At 35.3% G+C, this 8,754-nt stretch overlaps 1 protein-coding gene across 2 annotated transcripts in view; it reads right to left on the reverse strand.

Moving 5' to 3' along the window:
• LOC127874327 (uncharacterized) overlaps positions 1–8,301 on the reverse strand; it is a 47,280-nt gene extending 38,979 nt beyond the window's left edge. For both annotated transcript variants that reach the window (XM_052418575.1, XM_052418574.1), the window contains exon 1: positions 8,153–8,301. The gene's annotated coding sequence lies outside the window, so the exon portion shown is untranslated. The remainder of the gene's footprint in view (positions 1–8,152) is intronic.
• Positions 8,302–8,754: the final 453 nt, after the last annotated feature.

Genomic DNA, 8,754 nt, shown 5'->3' on the forward strand with positions numbered 1-8,754 from the left:
TTAAGTTAAAGAAGCACAGATTCCTATTTTTAATCGGGAAAATAACGTCATTGTGCTTATAGCATGGCGACATGTGGTCACGTTGCAGGCCTCGACACTAACGGTGGTCCGGGGACCCGAGGCCCCCAGATTTTGGCGAGGACCACCAGTTCTTTCAAGCTGGGTGGTCCTCCGGGAACCCTAAATTTATAGAACCACTTTGTCTTGATTGACCATTTGAATTTTTAAAAGTGCCTCCAATTTTTAAAGAGCGGCGTATAAAAAAAGAAGGTAAAATCTTATCCGAAAATGTACTGCGAGTCGAAAGCACGCGACTGAGCATATGCGGCCAGCGTCTGTCAGTTGTAAATATTGATTTTCGACTATGTAAGCGACCTACAGTGCAGAGAGTATATTGAAATCACTGAAGCGTGTAAGTGTTACAAACAGTGTTTTTACTGCTATTGTCAAGTTTTATGGGGGTTGTTATCGGATTATCGGATTATTAATGGCTCCTTTATGATATTGAGCCCCCCAAAAAGTAACATTGGGACAAACTGTCACGACGATCAGTAATTATAATAATTATTAGGGCCGCTATTTCTTTAATCAAAACCATAGCCTATGGCATAGGCGATCGGGCTGGCAAAAGCATTTAATTTCTCCACAAAAACACATGCTGGTATACACTTTTTTTCTACAGGTTTTTGTGAGCATTTCTGTTTAATAGTTCCATTATTATTATGACCTTTGAAGGATATAATTTGATTAAGATACCTACAATTTCTGAAATAAAAGGTATATCGTTCACTTGGTGTACTATATTTCGGATATGATGTTTTATATTTCTTTTTCCCTTTCAAATGATGTAAATTGGTGTGATTTTATGTTTAAATAATTAATTTTGAAACATTTAGGCAGCATACTGTTTAATACATTGAAGTTAACATTGTTACATTATTTTGGTTATCTGTGTTGTTTATCAAGTTGAAAAAAATGTTATTTATATACAAATAAAGCTTATGAAGACTTATGAAGCAGGGATCATATTTTTTTCGGTTTTGTCGGTCCTAGACCGATTCGGGTCATGAACGACCGATTGAAAATCCCAAAGAAACGGTCCGATTCTGTTTGCTAAAATTCCCATGTCATGAAATCGATTACGCAGTGCACATGCTAGCATACCCTTATTACATTATTATCTCGATTAGATGTGATAAACCATTCACTGCAGTCTCTAAACCGGTCAGGACCAGTCTATTGCACGTCAGATGACTAGTATCAGCGTATGACCCCAAACAACGAAGATTCGCGCGGTTGTGTATTAGTCAAGCGTGAATAACCCAGTGTCAATATCAATCGATAATTGCATTGGCTTATACCTAGCACACTAATCGGTCCGTAATGTGTGCTCGTCCACGATAAAATCGTTGACAGTTACTTCGGAGATTAAAACCTCGATGTTATCCTCGTGGAAATTGTGCATTTCATGCATGATACAGTCAGTAAACAAAAAAGAAAATCGGATATTCTGCAATAATTGTGGGCGGACCTTACACTGAAAGCACGCGCTGTAACTAAACAAAACATGCCGATACATTTTCCACCAGCGTAATAATCCGGCAATAAATGAATGAAAGTTGCGGTTTTGATTGACAGAACACACAAGTTATTTTTATGGGCGGAACTTCACATAAAATAGCACACAAGAAAAATAATATACATTGTATAAATCTTTAGTAGAAATCGTATAAGAATCGAAATAATTCGTGAACTTTATTGTTTGTTGTTGACTAACCCACGACCGGAAGTTAAGATGCGTGGTTTTTAATCACTCGTGCTTCGCACTCGTGATTTAATTCCTACGCATCTTAAGTATCGGCCGTGGTTTATTCGACAACAAACTATAACGTACACGAATTGTTTTTCAACTATTTGGTTTTAGTATTGCCAGAAGCCAACCTACGCACAGACATTTGTTAGATTCAATGCATGTGTGTAATTTATTATCGAGTCGACAATGATTTAAAACATCGGTATAGACTTACACAGATTAATAATATTGACAACGATGAAAAGTCAGATAAAACAGTTACCGAAAAAACAATGAAATAGCTAATTATAAAACCAATAGAGAAAACTCGTATGTTCCGTTTAAATAAATGCTAAAGGTAATTTAACTTGTACATTATAATACCCTCTTCATGAATGGAAAAATCAATGGTATATATTTTAACGTAATTTGTCATATTTTCGGATAAAAATGTTCGGACACTTTTTCCCCATTAAAATCCAGACTGATTGATGTTGCTGGAAAATATGATCCCTGTTATGAAGGTATGACTTATGAAGGTACTTATTGTTTTTTATGTAATAATATACTTTTTAAAGTGATAATATAGGCAATGACATTAATGTAGTAAGGTTTCTTTAAATGATTGTTCTTATTAATAAGGTTGGAATAATCGACAGTTTTCACGGCGCGAAAAAGTTGCAACAAGTTTTGTTGAGCCAGTGAAACCCCTTAATGCGCGTAATTACCTTTTATTTCTTAAAAGTTTATAATTAGAACTTCCGAAACGCTAAGTTCTGGCGGCGAAGGGCAATGCTGAAGATGATAATGCTGAAGACAATTATGACAAGGATGACGATGCTGATGATATTGATGAAATACATGATATCAAAAGTTTACAAGACAAGGTTATGAGCTTTTAATGGGTCTGCTTTAAATGGCAACAGAATTGAATATAGGAAATAAAAATGTGTACTAGTATGCTTCTTGTACTTATTTGCCCTTACGCCGAGAGTAGCTGTGTGTTGAAACAAGAGGACTCCCTAGTTTGGGTGAGGGCCACCAACAGTTGAAAGTAGGGTTCCCTCCGGGTACCCTGTCAAAAAAGTTAGTGTCAAGGCCTGCGTTGAACTTGGCGATCTCGAGCATATGCAAAACTCGATATCAGGCCGATGTATAAAAATAGTAATTGCTAGAGCGATGCGACCCATTTTTTTAAATAAAAAACAAAACAAAAAAATTCAACATCATCGGAATTTAAGTGAAGTGTACATGTAGGTTTTTTTCTAGAAGTGTGCTAATATATGTCCCCATGTTACACAATTACATGTGTGCCGTTTGTTGCGCGTTTAAATGAATGATCATGAAATTGCTATTTAATAAACGGAACTTCACAAATAAATAAATAAATAGATAAATAAACAAGTGTTCCGGGGTCGAAGACATATGCCCCCCCCCCCCAACAAACAGGGCTTTGAACAGGGAAGCGGACAACGACAACGAGAGAGGCCTGGTATAGGGGAGATAACCCTGGGTTATGGTTAGGTTAGGGTTAAGGTTAGGGTTAATGCTAACCCTTACTCTAACCCTCTAACCTCCCCATGCGCATTACAATACCAGGCCTTGCTCGTTGTCGTTGTCCGCTTCCCCTTTGAACTAGTGAGCCCAATTTCAATAGGAGTCATATACTGCCCAAGGCCCATGCGCATGTGAAGTATCAAGCCAATCAGTCAATTCGTTGATGAGTTATTGATCGGAAACAATGTTCACACTTATTGTGACAAGTGATCTTGACCTTTGACGTGGTGACCCCAATTTTAATAGGGCTAATCTACTGTCCAAGGCCAACACACGTGAAATATCAAGTCAATTGGTCAATTAGTTAATGATCGGTAACGATTTTCACACTAAGTGTGATAGTGACCCTGATCTTTGACCTAGTGATCCCAATTGCAACAAGGGTATCTACTGTCCAATGCCAATGCAATATAAAATATAAATATAAAAAGGGCACATAATTCTGTCAAAATGCCAGTCAGAGTTACATAACTTTGCCTGCACAGTCCCCTTATGATAGTTAATAAGTGTTGCAAGTATGAAAGCAATAGCTTTGATACTGTAGGAATAAAGTGGACCTAAACACAAAACTTAACCAAAATTTTCAATTTTCTAAGTTTAAAAAGGGCACATAATTCTGTCAAAATGCCAGTCAGAGTTACATAACTTTGCCTGCACAGTCCCCTTATGATAGTAAGTGTTGCAAGTATGAAAGCAATAACTTTGATACTTAAGGAATAAAATGGACCTAAACACAAAACTTAACCAAAATTTTCAATTTTCTAAGTATAAAAAGGGCACATAATTCTGTAAAAATGCATGCCAGAGTTATCTAACTTTGCCTGCCCAGTCCCCTCATGATAGTAAGTAAGTGTACCAAGTTGAATGCAATAGCATTGATACTTTCTGAGAAAAGTGGACCTAAACACAAAACTTAACTGGACGCCGACGCCATGGTGATGACAATAGCTCTTTTTTTTTCAAAAAATAGATGAGCTAAAAATAAAACTTTTAAAGACTTCTAAAGTTAATCTTTAAATGCTTGTGTTTATATACTTGAAAAAGAAATAATAAGAGAACCAGACATTGTCATGAGCGGAATATTTTAAGAAGCTGTCACCACGGTCACGGTACAGGTTGCGTAACGAATTGAAAATATGGTTGCCATAATTAGCTTTATTTTATTATAAATAACATGTTTTTCCATATGATCAACAACACCAAAATTATCAAATACTATTAACATTACTGTAACAGTAGGCTGCATAAATATTTCAGATTTATTAAAACAAACATAAAACCACAGAACAAAAGAAATTATCCTAATTGTAATCATTTGTTTCAAGCTCTAAAATAAACCTATTTGTCACCATGAAGTAGCATAAACTCCATTCTTATGATTAAGATGTTATTTTATGATTGCTAAAAATATGAGATAATCAAATATCTATTTTATAACACTTTATTTCAACTCATTAACCAATGTCAGCATTGTTGACAGTTTGATTGGGTCGCGAAAATATATGACAATATTATGAAAATAACACTTTACATGTACTTGCAGAACGCTAAATCATCCTTCCAAACAAGATCTATATTTGTTGAAAAAACAACTGTCTGCCCTTATTCATGTTAAATTTCATCATGATTGAGGACAGACAGTGTTAAAAAGTTCAGAAATCAAATCCCCAAAATAACTACATTTTTCCATGTGGTAGAAACCTTGTTTTGAAACAAAAAGAGACCTCATTTCCCCAGTTAAAAATATGCTCATTTTTTTAATTTGCATAGCTATTTTCAATTAAAAATCACTTCATTGCATCAAACTAATCCCCAAAGTATTTTGAATGTAAAAATAAATATTGCTGAGTTTGATTTCAACCGAGTTTGTGTCCAACCAAGCATGAAACAGTTAAATGCTGTAACGTTAAAGATAATCTTTCACAGAATGTCACTCTCGTTTGGAACAAAGGGGCAATTAATAATCTAAAAACAATCAATGACCCCGGGGCTGTTCAAAGCGATGCACCCCGTTTTCCGGTGATTTCGATTTGAATACCTTGTTATATATACATTTGATAGTGACATTTTTTTCAGAAAAGAAGATTTTTCGTTATAATATGATTATTTATCATTCAAAATTATGTTTTCACTAATTAATATCATAGCCACACGCTAACCCACTGTGTGAAATTCGCCATTTTGAAAAAATTGTCGCCACTTTCGAAAATTTGTTGTTAGTTGTGACAATGATGATCAGCAGTGAAACCCCTTTAATTCAAATCGCACGTGGTACAAAGGAAAACAGTGCAACTAAAAAAAACAAACCAGAGCTCCAGATAAGGGCCGTACAGCCGTAAATACGCCTTTTTCATGAATATCTACGCATTTATTTTTATAAATTGGACATACAATAACGACTTTAATATCCATTTTACGCATTTACGAAAAAAATCTGGCCGTACGGATACGTCTGCGTCAGCGCGGCGTGATTTGTTGGTCTCTAACCTTACGGCGCTTTTCGTTAATTTAAATTACCGAAAAGTTGTAGACTGGGTTCATATCGTATTGTCTATTTTGTCGCGTGATTTCCTGTAACTTGTAAATCCGTCAAAAACAATATGTATGCGCGCAAAGGAATGCCGGCTTAACCGAAAGCGGTTCAACACAACACTTTGTTGTCATATAATGACTACATACGGTGTCGTCTAACCATCCTGACATTTAATCGGTAAACCTAGAAAAAGACATCATCGCCCCGATATTAAACGATTTGATTGCATTGGTGGCTTAAAACGTTAGAAAACACGATGGAAAACAGATGAGACAGTGAAATAAGCGTTCATTTACTTAGCTTACTAGTTGGCTTGTGTTTTCTTGTCAAGAAAAATGAAGAAATAGTATTAGTCATGAGTTTTAATGTGTAGTTGTATTTGCATCATAATTCAGAATGGAAAACCTAATACAATAACTGTTTCAGAAGCTACATATATTTATTATAATTGCTGCAAATGTTTCTGTAAAGTCAGTTATACACCCTTCAATATCCAAGAACACGGGTAGTACAGTACTACCTGTATTTTTGGATATGGTAGTACAGGTACTAATTGATTTTAAGCGTTACTCCTTGTCTTTCTGTCAGTGGCAGTATCGTTACTAATTTCACAAATCCTTATCTGGAGCTCTGCAAACATTGCATTTCTTTTTCCATTTTCATAATTGTTTTCTGTACAGTGTTTTTTTTTGCAATTTGTTTTCTGTCAAATGCAAATCGTAAACACAACCCTGATAATACTCAGTTAACTGATGAAAATAAGACAACTTATGTTTTTAAGTGATGTATAAGGTTTACCTGCTTGCCATGCCCAAACACATATCAGTGACATCTTTTGTAATGTTCTTATAAATGGTGGCAAGATATGTAACCCAGCTAGAAAAATCCCTGACTGCAACGGGGATTGAACCAGGAACATCAAACATTTCATTACTCTATTGTTACTAACAGTTTATTTATCTATGCAGATTTAATGTCTGTATTCACAGAAACGGCTTGTAGGTTTTTTAATGTTTATATTTGTATAGTTTATTGGATAACTAAAATCGTATGCTTTTATTAAGGTTGTGTGTATTAGACATATTGCTGTAAACAACAGATTGTCATTATGTTTAAATGGTAATTTTAATTTTTATTGAACTGCAAAAATGTAATATGTATGATGTAATCAAGACTCAGGGTATGTTTTAAATATTTGCCTTTGTAAAACCTGTTTTCTTTATCTTTCTCAATTCATGTTTAGTTTTGGTGTTTTCCATGCAAATATTAATATATCAGCTGATTTATGTCATTAGTGTGTTTTGACATGCTCCCCCCCATTCCTATGACACATGTTTCCATACTGGAGAAAATGGTCCGCTAATGGGGAAATCCTTGAGGATGTTCATCATGGTGAAACTTAACTGGGGAAATCCTTGAGGATGTTCATCATGGTGAAACTTTTCTAACAGATTTTGTAATTCAAATTTTGAATAATCTTTGTATTTGAAAGCATTATTTATTGAATACAAATGTGTAAATAGTCTTTAGACATTTTGAATGGTTTTCTTCTTTGTACCAGAAGTGATTTATCACTGGCGACCAAACTGTATGTTTGACACAAACATTGTGGATAAACACATTAATTAAAACAATCAAATGTACTTGGAACACCAACAAAGAAATCATATAAACGAAATAGAACTGATGGCCCAACTTCAATTCCACAATTTAACTTGTTCCAGATGGTAAAAAAGTTTTGTTAGCAATTAAAAGAACATATTTATTAAGCAAGGGAGGCAATCATAATTTCACTACTGTTTTGAACATTAGATATATGTTGCATTATAAACCATGAACTTCCTCTTTGCATCAACATTTATATATTAATTACATAGATACATACATACTAGGCAAATTCTGAAATCATTTCAGGAAAATGTGGTCACAACACAATATCAATTACATAGGAGGAAAAATGACCCACATTACAACAGCATTAAATCGTTTTGAAAACCTTCTAATCAATGTTTAAACAGAAGCTATTGCAGCACAAATGATTACAAGCATTTGAGTTATGTAACATGGTCGCAATGAGGTGGTTGTCAATATGAATTTAATGTTTCCAAAACCCCGGTAGCCATTTTTTTGCACGGATAGTCCGTTAACACTGCCCTCGTTTCAGCGATCTACGGTTGCAATCTAGGACATATTGCAACCATTGTCTATAGTATATTTGAAGAATTGGGAATGGACTTTCGTTAATCTGTTTAGTTTTTGTTCAATTATACCTGTGGAGGCGATAAAACGTTCCTAGAAATGACCTTGTTTTCTCAACGCCATGGAACAATAACAAGTGCCGCCATTTGCAATATAACCAACACGCATGCGCGAAAGAGGAAGTGAACTCTGGGAATGGATATTTTTTTAAGGCGGGAAACATAAAAGCGTTTTAGTCTGCATGTGCTGCACGGTCAATGACGTTTGTTTAATATTGTGGACATACTTACTATATAAACGGATCAGCCATGAATTATAAGCTTACACGCAACATTTGAATAAGAGTGACATAGACAAATATAATTCTGAAAGTAATGGAAGTACAGGCCCTTAGCCAGAGTTTTGAAAAGGGGTGGGGGGGGGGGAGGGGGTGCGAATTTTCCCATCAACGATTGTTATTGAGCAACGAAGTGGCGTTGCGGTAGGTGGGGGAGGGATTGTCCCCGTTCTGCAATCGGGGGTTTGGTCTTTGGAGGTTCCCCTCTAGACAATTTTGAAAATGAAAAGTAAAATCCTGCATTTTGGTGGCTTTTTATCTGAATTCAGAGACTGAAGTTATAGAGCATTTTTATATGAAAATTCACATTCATTGACTATACTCAGTGACTGATCG

This window comes from Dreissena polymorpha, chromosome 3 (assembly GCF_020536995.1).
Source record: "Dreissena polymorpha isolate Duluth1 chromosome 3, UMN_Dpol_1.0, whole genome shotgun sequence".
Taxonomy (NCBI): Eukaryota; Metazoa; Mollusca; class Bivalvia; order Myida; family Dreissenidae; genus Dreissena; species Dreissena polymorpha.